General features: G+C 35.9%; 1 protein-coding gene across 1 annotated transcript in view; it reads right to left on the reverse strand.

The window, feature by feature from the left end:
* The window catches only part of LOC112468444 (beta-1-syntrophin), a 214253-nt gene that overhangs the window by 129585 nt on the left and 70823 nt on the right, over window positions 1-13845 (reverse strand). The window lies entirely within an intron of this gene.

Consider the following 13845-nt stretch of genomic DNA (forward strand, 5'->3'; position numbering starts at 1 on the left):
TCTCTCTCTCTCTCTCTCTCCCCCCCTCTCTCTCTCTCTCTCTCTCTGTTTCTCTCTCTCTCTCGGTGACGTTCGTTCCTCATCTGGGCGCAATACGCGCCCAACCCAATTCAGCCAAGGGTGACAGAAGCAAGATAAGATTACGACGGAAATCCAGAAATTGCGAAATGAATAGTCACATATCGCTAAGAATGCACAGCTTCACGTAGGAGTGCTGTTTTTCAGTCAGCCACGGTGTGAGACAAGTCTTGTTTGTGTGATAAAAAAAATCTAAAAATAAATTTGTTAAAAATAAAGAAGAAGATAGGAAGTAAGAAAGAAACAATATTGTGCAGCTTGGATTTATTGAATCCATATATATATATATATATATATATATATATATATATATATATGGAAACATGCATTTTTGTTCGGACAAATCAGAATAAGTAAAAGTTTCTTTGAACTAAAAGACATACGATAGGGAAGTCATACAAATTATAAAGCAACTAAATTAGAATTCGGAAAAAATTCTAAAGGAAGTGAAGCTTAAGAAGAATATATACAATCTTTCGCTATTCTTGTAGTTACAAAAAGAAGCGCACGGTTAGAATTGATTCGTCGATGTCTGTATTAAAGCCATCGTAAAATCCGTAGGTATCTTTAATCTTCCGTGTCTTTTAGATATCGAAATTCAATAATACGAGATTCCCGGGCAAAAAATCAACAGCTAATCAATTCGCCCGTATATTCATTTGCGAAACGTGAGTACGGCGCAGATGGGGAGAGAGGGATGAGACGAACTCGGCAACGCTGATTATAACTCATCGCGGCTCCTCGCATATTCATAGAAAGCTTGTCGTGTGATTTACGCGCATGTAATACATTTGTAGGACTCCCCTGGCGCGTTTCTGCCTTGTGATTCTACTCGGGTAAAAAAAAAACCGAATACGTCATTCGCAGATACGGTTAAATCATCTTTATGAGACTCACAACGGTATTACAAAATGGTATATTTGTGGAACATTAGAAAGAAAGTAACAACTGATGTAATTCCTTATCATAAAAAAACTATCTGATATAATTATTTTATTTAGATATTTATACATATAAATATTTTCTCATCGAAGTAAAGTCTGAGAAACTTTAATATGTGTATTGAAATATATAAATTACGTGTTATTAAACGTCAGTAATAATACGTGATAATCGTATTACTGATGTTAATTAGTAATACGACTAAAAGCGGTTAATTATAATTTTAATAAAATCTTTCCTATATACATCCCTATATAAAAAAAGTATAAAACTTTTATACATATCATATTTTTAGAGAATATCGTACAAAATGATCACATATAATATTCAGAATTTTAATTTAAAAATAATTTAATTCTGGAAATATAAAAATTAACATTTATATATGTACATTTACGTTACAATATATTTATGAATAGGTATATCATATAACAAAAAAAATAGCCAATAACGCAGATAAGATCGAATTAATTAACTGACTTTTTTAAAATTACTAGTCCTATTTCGTTCAAAGTCGAAAATAGCCGTGACTTCAGCAAACGGAAGCTCGCTTCTTCCGACTTCGCCTTCACTTGAGGCAAACGCAGAGCGTCTTTGCGCCGACCCTTAAGCAAAGGCTTCCACGCCTGTCTGCATCTATAATCATTGGTTTAGATCTGACATCGCACCCCTACAGAGTTTCAGCGAGGGTAGGTTCGCTGGGAAGGGAAAGGGCACGGCAAGAGAGAGAGAAAGAGAGAAGGGAGTATATGGCCGCCGACTGGAGCGGCTTTGGAAGGGCTGTTTAAGTGGCCGGCGATAAGATAACGTCCGGAAGGCGGGTAACGGGCAATTAATTCGGGAGTAGCTTGAGTAAACAGTGCCGAGAAATTAAAAGCTATTTGTCACGGCGCGCAAGAAGGCCGCGGCGCCGGGGAGAATAGCGCCGGGCCCTCATAAGCTCGAGAATTAAGATGGCGGCGATACGCACGGCAAGCGTGTGCATAAAACGTGTGAATTTCGACTCGGTTTACTTCGCCGCGCGAAAAAGGATAATAACCGGGTAAGCAGATGAGAGATACGCATCATATCGTGAAGACAGCCCTTATCCCTTATGTTAATATTGTCTCCGAAATCAGAATTTCTTGTAGAAGAAAACCGCGACAACCAACTCTTGCACCCTTATAGATATGGCGGGGCCCTATATCATCCACGTGTATTATGCGTTTGCTCGAAAAGCGATAACATCGGAACACCGTTCTGATCTGATGCTTATCTGAACACCGTTTTAACACATTCGATTATACGAACAGCTAACAAAAGATAAACACATTCGAATATCCGTTTACACAAATATTCTTTAGCAAATATTGTATTAGTGATAATATATATAATATACATATGTTGTACATACATGGTTGTATATAATAAGTGTATAATAGTTATACTGTATATAGTTGTACTAGCAATAAAAAATAATAAAATTAAGTTTCTCATCTCTATTTTACTCATGTTAATCTCTTACATATATTTTGTTAAAAGCTATAATTTTTTTTTAATTGTATATATAATCTCAAATAAAAAAATATCAATTAAATAGAAACGCGCGTTGCTTTTTAGTAATTTGGAATTAAACAAGCACCATACAAGTATAAGAATTCCAAATAAATGGGGCGCTGTGCGTAGGGAGAAATCCAACGCTGTTTACCGATCGACGGCGCGTCGCGCGGACTGTCGCGGAGTCCCGAGAGAATAAATTGGAACTGTCTTTGGCGACGCGTCACGCCATTTATTGTCATTTGTTCGATACCAACTACCACAAACGCGTGCCTGTCTTTCTCCGGCAGAATCGACATGACCGTCCGTATTCGGTGGGATTTATACGAGTCGTTCATTTTGAGACATCACTCATTCGCGGCATTTTCAAAATCTCATAAAAATGTATCTGCCCAATCAATTTGTATCTTATTTCGACTCGGTGCGTTGAATTGCCCGACAGATGCATTTCGTATTATAAATTTATTAAATAAAGATTAAGATTAATATATTAAAAAAACGTAAAGATGTATAGAGAATAAGATGTATAAAGTCTAAAATATCCTGAAATGCAGGTTTCAAATGATTTTACGATTGAAAAATGGTAAATGTATATCTTCTTTATTCAACAGGGTGCTGAAGATACAAGATATAATGAAACATTATCAGACAGTGAGAGAAAAAAAACACAGCGAAAGAAAAAGATGAGAAGCATAGTCAGTATAGAGTGTTGAATTATGTGTGCGTGGAGTTCCGTAGGATGAGAGACGGAGGGAGGAGTGAGGAATGAAGCTCAGGGACTGGAGGGGTAATAACTCATAGAGTACCGTACACAATACCATTGTGTGTTCGTTGTACAGATTCTGCTGAGAACAGGACTGTGCGTATATATAGGGTGTTCCTGGAATAGACCGCCAAGCTTTAGCAGCACGTTGTTCTACTCATGCGCAGTATGTGTCCGTATCAGGTGTCTTAGACTCATCACGTGTCTTTTCTTCCAAATAATAAGACTAATAAATTATATTCTTACTACTTGAAAATTTACTATTTGTAATCCAGAAAAAGTTTTGAATTATGATGTAAATTCTTCGTAACATTAATATTATCAAATAATTATAAGCGGTAGAAGATGTGTTTTAACAAAACAATTAACATTTAATTAAACATAAATTTTTCTTATATAAACGGAAAGCCAGCTCTCTCTTTCTCTCTTTAAATTTGAAAGATCGACTGGAATGTTCGCTATATTTCTAATTGTAGAAAATAATGTCATAACGAAGAATCTTATTAGCGAGTATTATAAAAGTTTTTACATTTAGATAGATGAGAAGAAATAGGAAGAAGGAAGAAAATAAGGAGAAACAGAAAGAGAGGAAGCGAAATCAAGAAAAGTAGAAATGGTTCCGGCGGAAAAAGAGCGGTATAAAAAGGGCGATACAAAGCTTTCGAGAAAAGCGACGCAACATCAAAGAAGCGAAAAGAACGAGCCATGCGCATCAGAGACAACAATTTTCACCCTTGGTTAGTCTATCGCACGTACATCTTCTTACGTCAGTTTCATGTCTTGAGTCAGAAAATAGTGCGAAAATCAAATTAAATAAATCATCGTGCATTTAATTAACTCAAGCAACTAGTATCTAGTCAATTACGCAAAAGTTATATAATGAGATGATTACTTATAGAAATATCTTTTTTGCATCGGAAGGTTGAATAACTTACATTTTATCATCCTGATTTTTAACGTTGCAAAAGTTTATAAAAATACAATGTAAATACCAATTACATATTTTAATAAAGAAAGATTCATAGAAATTATGCATCTCTCTTAATATAAACACTAGGTATAATATTAAAAATAAAATATAATTTGTAAAAATATTTATGGAAATTGAGATATCTCTTAAATTCTTTCGTATTGGTTAGAAAATCATCACTAATTGTAAGTATGATCATCACTAAGAAATTACAGATTTTCCAGCCTCTTTCCATTTTTTGTGTTTCACTGAGAAACAAACTCTAATCAAAAGATAAAGAGTGTTGGGCAATATTGGTACAAACAAGCGTCGAAACTGTGAAAACCCTTTATGTACGATGTAATTTGTCAGCCGGCTGGAAATTAAACGGAGGCGAATCTGACGGCCGCAATCTGACGCATTGGTCGATCCTGGGAAATTGGAGTTTCGCCCGAGCTTTCGTCGACATTTCGCAAGGAATCAAAGATCGCTTTGACCGCAATCCCGTGGCCTGATGATAGTCACCCGTGGGCTGAGGGAGCAGTTGCGTGCGATACGCGGAAGTCGTGTAGCTACCGGAAACGGAAATTAGTTCCGGCTCAGAAACAATGGCCCCTGGAAGGTCCAGGAGAAACGCAATTGTCGCTGTCGCTTGTTTCATAGAGAAACTCGCTACCACTGCCGGAGGATGCCACCAGTAATAGGTCTCATGTTAGACAGAAAACAACAATAAGTATAATAAAAAATATTGAACGAAAATAAGCGTCCCTAAGCGCGATCCGTCTCGCAATCTAATAAATCAATTAGTATATAAAATAATAAATAAAAATGTTAATTTCTTATTTCTAAACGAATAAAAATTATGTAAAAAAATTATTAGTCAAAGTAACACATATATTATAATTTTCAATTAACATTACGAGTATTTTTAGTCCATTAATTTCCATCTACGCGCGCGCGGATTTCCAATCATCGCATCGTGGAAAAAAAAGGAGAGAAAGATGATAACAAAATGATTCCTCATTTGCTTCGTTTCCGGCCAAACAAGTCGAGTCGGATCATAAGCATGGTGCCTTACAAAGGTTATTGAAATATGTATGAAAGCATAAGCGCGCCATATAAGCAGAACAACGAACGACGTCCTTGGTCCTTGCTTGCCACGTATATATTCGTCTGGTCCTTTGAGTTATTATTCAAAGCGAATCGTAGGAGGGTCGCGCGGGATTAAGCTTCCTTTTACATGCACGAAAACCTAGGTACAAGGAGACAATACCGGAACCTATTCTCTTCATCATACATCGTTCACCTCTCATGTCCCACCTCTTTCGTGTTTCGCGGACACTCGGTGTTGTCCTGCGATCACTACTAAAGACAAACCCATTCTAAAACGTTAGCACATTGAACGATCGCATATTATATTACTGTTTAATAAAATTAAAGTACAGTGGAAAAAGAAAAAGATAGATAGATAAATAGATAAAGAAATAGAGAGAAAGAGGGAGAGAGAGATTGATTGATTTTTATTTATGCCCTAGTCGAGACTTTAGGCAAATCATGAATAATACAAAGACAGCAGAATGATACAAAAACAAAATAAAGAAAGAGAGAGAAAGAGAGAGAGAGAGAGAGAGAGTTTGTTTCATTGATAGAAAAAGTATTAGGAAGAAAAAGAATTGGCAAAAAGAAAGGTTGGGGCTACAGGCGAAAGTTAGCCTAATCCCTAAATTCTGAGAGCAGATCTTTAGACAAGCTCTTGGCAGAATAGATTGCACTGACGGGGCCGTGTAGCAACGGTGAGAGAGAGAGGAAGGAAAGTGGTAAAGCTCAAGTTCCTAACGAGACACGTCGTCCTCCGCCATGAAACGAACTCAACCACCGTCGAAGCAAGCATGAGAAGATCTTCGATGCAAGTACTATGAAATACGAGTATGAACAAACTAAAGTAGTGCGCTGACGCTGACTAATTATCAGAGCAGTTCCGAGGAATTTCGATCTCGGCATAAACATCGACAAACTTTTGTTTAACATGGACAAGCCGTTATCAGAAAAACTCTCATTGTCTTTTCTGTCAATCACTGTAACGGTGCCCAAGTTACGCAGGATATCTCGTTAAAGAATAGAGACTCGATCGAGACGTACCCTTCGTAGAATGTCAATTAAATATTAGCGAAAAATAAGCCGGATACCACCTTAATAACCCTGCAGTTAACTTTCTAATAGTAAAAATGACAATATCAGAAAAATAAAGCTATTAATTAATTATTAATACTATAATGGATACAGCATTGAATAAACGTGTAAACGTTGTGTAAACGTACGGTGGTCTTGCAATTAATTTCGATTTTTGGATACTTGGATTTCTTACATTTTTTTAATCTTGAATTTTTTTCGTTTAATGTTAATTCACATTTTTTTAACTTTTTTCACTTTACATTAATTCTTAAAGTTTCTTAAACTTTTTCCTACGTTATCTATCATATTTTATTGTATTTAAGACACAAGTTCAATCTTTTAAGATTTGACTGTATATATTGTTCTACTTATTTAGTATTATAAATTGCTAGATGCATTAAATTTTCGGCAAAAATGTTATTTCCGGGGCCCCTCAATTTGATAGGTGTATTTGATAGATCTTTCGCTGAGAAAAAGAATGCCGCAAACCACAATGCGCTACGATGCATATTATAGTTTTCGAGATATCAATTTATATAATCTATCACATAGTATAATAATATACATAGAATTATAGCAGTGAGTGAGAGAGAGAGAGAGAGAGAGAGAAAGAGAAAGAGAAAAACAGTACACACGTAGGCGGGGGGTGAGGGTGAACCTCGGTTCGCGTGAAAAGTTAAAAACCCGTTTTTTCTTCTTTCGTCGCTTCGTATGAAAAGTTGCATTGTGTAAAAATATTTAATATCTGTAACAGAAATAATTTGTTATAGCAGAGAATAGTTAGGATGTTGAAAACCTCGTGACACCTCGTTTCGCGTGGAAAGTGTATGCGTGGAAGCAGTAGGTTCCGACCCCCTGCGGGGGGCTCCACTAGACATTTAGTGTGCCTTGCAAAGTATGTACATGCGTGAACTTTCTACACGTGGTAAATTGCAAACCCTATATATAAAATACGATACAACAATAATGCTACTATTACATTTAAAAATAGATATCTCAAAACTGTGCATCGTAGCGCATTGTGGTATATGCGGCATTCTTTTTCTCAGCAAAAATCTATCAAATACACCTATCAAATTAAAGGGCCCCGGAAAAAACATTATCCCCAAATTTTCGACATCAGAACGACATGTAACAACTTAACAGCCCGTTCTATATATGTGCGCGCACGCGCATCATTCAATTTTTATTTACGAATGTTTCTTACGATCGCGATCCAATGAACTTCCGACCTAAGCGTGACGTATTTTGAGAGCAAATCCATTCTTTACGTATGACAGATCTCGCGCGAAATTCAATGGACGACAGAATACTTGTAATTGATGATCTTCCGCAACAACTGTTGCAACCGAGAGATCATGAGGTAGAAGCCAAAGCTTGACCGCAAACAGACTGACCCAAGTTTAACGAGTCAACATTGAACCGCTCTCGATCTTGTGATCGATTTCTCTGCTACTCGCACTTACGTAATCGTTTATTATATTAGACAATTACGTGTGTCATCATTTATCGCTTGAATATTTAATATAATATAAATGTAACTTAAAATTTAAGATATAATTTGACAAATACCAATATGAATTTAACCTAGTCAATGTCTCTCAATTTCCTTTCATCTACAAGTGCCTTGACACAAATCAATAGTTTGGATTTGCTATGCCGCTTATGTCTTAAGTTCTTGACTGTGTGATTAGCTGATTTGCTTACTGTTTGAGTTCTTTTTGTGTACCTAACTCTTTGACGAAAGCAAACTCAATATCTCGTTAATAAAATTAAAATTAAATACTATCTTCTATAGGAGTATATGTAAAATCAATATTAAATATTTCTAATTCAAAATTTTGTTAAGATAATTAAAAAAAAAACTCAAATTTTAAGGCCAGGGATTCCACCTCCGGCGATATTTTTGTCGCTATCGACGTTCGCGCTGGAATTCCATCGCGATGTACGTAGGCATCCCTGACAAAACAGACATCGCGTCGCGCCAGTCGTTGCGCCGCGCCAGTCGACGGAGTTATGCAAACTTGTCGAGATTCGTTTGCCGAACGAGACGGTACGAATGTCCTCGTTATCAATGGAGCGTAACTCTTGTTAAGCCCGACAAAACACTCGACTCAACTCGACTTGACTCAGTTCGAGGCTTGGACTTCTCCTGTAGTTTCTGAATTTTGCGGACCGTGGCAAATGCCGTCGCTTGTGAAAGCACAACAGTGTACAAACCTTGCGATTGCAACTAAGGACCCTTAAATGATCAAACACATATTCAAAAGTTCCAGCAATTAGAAAGTTCGATATAAGTGTATAAGTGTATGTGTGTGTGTGTGTGTGTGTTAAGTGTGTGTTAAGGAATTCTCACGTTTAGAATATAAGAATCTCCGAGAAGCACAATTATTCCAAATCACAATTTCCAAAAGGTGTTCCCGGCAAAAACAACCGTTTAACTCTCATCCAGTGACTGGCACGTAACTTTTGCAGCGTGTACTTTAGCTACATTTTTCGTGAGCTCTCTTAAACGTAATTTTTTTTCTATCTCTTGGCCGCACCGGGAGTCTTGAGAGTCTCGGAACCTTGCGTAACTTGCAGGTTACAACCCCAGCCACATTCGGTATCGTGCTCGGTAGGATAATTATTATATCGCGAGAGCGAATGAGAGAGAGAGAGAGAGAGAGGAGAGAGAAAGACAGAAAGAGATATTACTGCTTGTAGTTGCGGTTGGTATTCGCGACGAAGTACAGGAAGGGGCGCAGCGCAAGTAGATAAAGCAAGTTACTCGCAGCCCGACGTCGTAATGTGGCCGCAACGCTCACTAAAGGCAAATTTACACGCTTTGCTCTGGATCATTATTCCTAATGAATCATCCGAAATAGAAGAGAAGCGAATTGCATAAACAGCTTCTCTACATATATACATATTATACATAGATTAGTGTATGTGCGTGTGTAAATAAGTGGTAAACGAGATGTAATCATATATCAATCGTTAACGTGTAAAATATGTCTAAAAAAGTAAATTACTGAAATAACTGGAAGTGTCTCTTCATTTATTAATATTATATTTTACACGACTTCCACATCAATCAATTCAAGTGATCGTTGGGTGTAAAATACTTCAAAATATGTTTTCAAAGTAACGTGATATTTTACACATTGTTCACCTTAATTAATATTAAAAATAAATGCTCATTTTTATACGCTTACTTCAATTTTCTATAGTACATATTAAAATGAAAAAATTTAATTTAATAACTTTTCGAAAATAACAGCCATGTTGAAATTAAAAGTTAGGTCTGTATGTAACAAATAGCGATGTATATTATAACTTTCATAAAAATGAATTTTTCCACTGTATCACGAAAACGAAAATTAAACAAATGATGCTGCCAAAGACCTCTTCTCAACTTTCTCTGGCCTTTCTATCGAAGACAAACAAGGAAGTTTGATATAGGTTCGCTTGACAAGCTTCCTAGACGTGATGAAGAAATCGGATGTAAGAACCTGCGTTTTCTTTTTTTTATTTACTTTTCGTCGGTTTGATCTCGAAGCTGCGGGCTCGGCAAATATCCACTGTTTTCTTACAACTTGTTACGGTATAAGCTTTTTAGCAATAATATCAAAAAGATTAAAACGAGGTTAAGTTGAAAACTCAAATATCCTGTTCAAGAATACTTGAGTTTTCAACTTAGATACTTTTAATTTATTTTAAAGTTTATTGGAATATATATTTATTATATTTCTTAAAAAAAATTTTGCGCTTCTTTTATTTTTATATTAAAAAATAAATCTATAATAAGAAATATGATGGAATAATATTTCACTATTATACACATGCGCACACATGTGTATGTACAACTATTCAATATATCGTCGTATTAACTTTCTATTTATACTTTTGTAAAGTATACAGTAACATTGTATGTTTATTATAACGACAGATTAAGCAACGGCCATTCCGCTTCTCGACTCGGCACGACTTTTGAGTTGACCTGGACGGTCGGTCGGCCTATTAAAATTCATCAAGAGTATAACAAGCAATTGCAAAGTTCAAATGCCAGCACATAGAAAACGTTATCAACGTGAATAATCATGCACGTGATCTGATCTAGGGATACAAATAAAATAAAAGTCTCGTGGAAAGTCTCGTATGTCAAGAGAATTTCTTATATATATATATATTATTCAAAAATAATTCTAGAAATTTAGTAATCAATTATTTATTTTTCAGTTCTTTTTGTTAGCAAGTTATATTATTTACAATGCAGAAAACTGAGCAAAACTGCATTAATACTAACTTCTAGCCCAATGTAAAAAAAATATCATGATCTTATTAAAATTAAATTAATACGTTTGATTCGCTAATTGGAGAAGAAAAATATCTTTGCCGAATAAAGGCTAAATAAACGAAATAAGTGAAACAAAATATAAATATTTGTAAATTGCAATGTCTATTGGTAAAATTACCTATCAAGTATCAAGTATCACTCTTTGGAACTTTTCTAAAAATATTCCGCCGAAATAGAATATGTGAAACAGAAAGTAAGTGACTTTTTCGTAAAAGCCGCAAAGATAGAAGTTCGCACCAACTTGACGATACAGCAAAGCCGGGTGGTCACGTTCGAGGCGAAACTGACCGTACGTTAAAACTCCCCTGGGCCGCGACTCTTTCCCTCTTTCTATCTCTTTTTTCTCTCTCAGGACCTTCTCTTTTTTCCCTCCGTCCCTTCGGACCATCCCACGGCAAAAGGTGCACCATTACGTGATAAGATGGTAAAGTTCTAGAATTAGAGAAAAAGTGAAGAAAGGACTGATGACTCGACATCGTCATTTATGCTCTCTTCAAATATAAGTTCGTCACGTGTTCTTCCATCGCGGAAAGAAAAATAACTGTGTGTCATTATGGAATTAAATATTTGTTTAAAACTTTACAAACACTTAACAAATATTTTATTTTGGAAATGACATTTTAAGTGGAGTGCAAAAGTTAAACGCCGCGGACACTTCGCGCCGCCAGTCTTCTTCGCTTCTCAGCTCCACGACACTTCGCAATCTCCTCTCTCTTCGGTTTTCCGGGTTTTCCCCTGGCACAAAAAGGCAGTGAAACTGCGAAAATGTTCCATACGCATCGTTCCGCGAGGTCTTTCAACTTAACCTAAAGCCTGCAGGACCCGATCCTGCGATATCAAGCGGAAGAGCAATTCGTCGTAAGGTCCTTTGTCGTCTTGCAGACGAATTTCCGACAAAAGAGTCCTTCGAGGTTTCGTAACCAAGTCTCATTCTCTCTGTCTCTCTTTCTCTCCCTCCCCCCTCCTCTATCCTCCCCTTTTCCTCTCTTTCACTCCTCTCTTTCTCTCTCTCTCTCTCTCTCTATCTCTCCTCAAATGCTTTCAAAGATACTCCGACTTCCAGTCTGCCAGGAATTCGACGACTTCTCGCCATTAATGTGCCGCCATTCTACGCTTCATTGTGCGGTCGCCGCTTCTCTCTCTGAGCGCGCGCGCTGCGACGCTTTTATCGTCACTCGCGTTGCCACATATGCGGCCGCCATTGTTTCCAACTTGGAAGAACTTCTATCAGATATCCATAAGTTAGGGCTAAGGAATCGATCCCATCGTTGGAGAATTCGGGAATAGTTCCGGGCAGTTTTCGGTAACGAGTAACGACTGCAAATATGAATTTCAACTATCAGACCCGCGCGGTCTTGTTACAAAATGCATGAATGGATAAAAGTAAATTATGTAACAAAGTTGGATGAAATAGGACAGTCTCGCGGCGTGTGACAATGTAGAATACGTCATATGTAAATTTTTTCAATATCAAAACACCCACCACATACACACACACAAAAGAATCCGAAGAGATATCCGACTGACATACCACTCATAGCGTTCACTCGCCTACATACGAGATAAAAAAAACGCATAACATCAGAAAAAAACTTTGTGAACTAAAAACGTAAATTGCAGCGCTTCTCTTCTTGAGATTGCGTCTTAAAACAGACTCGAAGAGAAATACTTGCATGCTTATTTATAAACTGAAAGTCCTAAAAATAACATTTTTACTTCGAGTCGATTGCCTCGTATTAATCAGGCACAGCGGATTATAATAAAATACGTTATATTACATTTTGCTTTATATATAAACAAATTAAATTTACAATGTAATTTCATTCGTATAACTAAAATCTTTTTATCTCGTTAAACATTTATATTTTTCATATATAATATTGCATTACCCACAATCATTTGTCCCAGATATTACGTTGAAAGCGTAATAATAGAAAATTTAATACGTTTAATGAATTTTAACATGACACATTTCATACGCCTTAATTATACACGTTGCTCGGTATGTACGAAAACGCAATTGCGTGTCTTACTGCCGCGTGCAGGCAAATTACCTATAATAAATAAACAAATTTGCCCGAGTGTTCGATGTCGATGGAGTTTCCTTATTCGCGGTTGTTCACTCGTAAAAGCGGTTTACCAGCAAGCACGTAGACAAGTCGTTAATTTCCATATCGCTCGTAAATGCGAAAATGCACAAATTCGCAGCACGAAACTATTTACCTCGCATAATATCAATGAGCCATAACAGTGATGGCTACACGTCATATTAATATATGTAACTACTTAAATATCATCTATTGCTTTCTTTTTTAATTTAGTTGCTTAAACATCTTATATTATTTATTTAATGTTCTTAAAAGTAATATATATAATATATACAAATGTACAAAGTGCTTCAGGAAGTTCTTTTAAAAGATCCTTAGATTTTGTATAAAAAATGTGATCATTAGAAATATTTTATTCAAAACTTTTCTGTATTAATTTGTAAAGTATAAAACTAGAATGTAAAAAATAGCGAAAAGAATTTAGTATATCATCATAACTTCACGATGCTCGCAGAGCAGAAAATCCGCAAACAGATTCTCATTTGAAGGATCTTTTAAACGATGTACAATACATAACATACTTTAAACTTAGAAATACCATACTTTAAATATTTTTAAATATTAATTTCATAGCTTTCATACAAAGAGAATTAAGTATCATGCAAAAAGTGATATAAGGGTTTAATGCACCTTTTAAAGAAAAGTATATATAATATAAAAAACAAAACAAAACTATCACTTATCTCTTTAATTTATCAATCTACTAATTTGTGTTAGCTAAACAAAACAATTAAAATTTATTGTTACATTTATCAAACTTCTCTCTCTTTAATTAACCAATTATACAATTTAATTGTTACCGTAATTTATCAAAAAGAATATGTATCGCGTGTAATGCTCGTACATGCAGTAATATCATTCCAGTTAATTAAAATTAATCTCGTAGTTGTTGCTGACATTGGTAAAGTCACCCGTACGAAAAGCCAGAGTAATACCGTTTATCATAACGCGGTGTAAC

This window comes from Temnothorax curvispinosus, unplaced genomic scaffold (assembly GCF_003070985.1).
Source record: "Temnothorax curvispinosus isolate PA1 unplaced genomic scaffold, ASM307098v1 QBEX01018473.1, whole genome shotgun sequence".
In the NCBI taxonomy this organism is placed as follows: Eukaryota; Metazoa; Arthropoda; class Insecta; order Hymenoptera; family Formicidae; genus Temnothorax; species Temnothorax curvispinosus.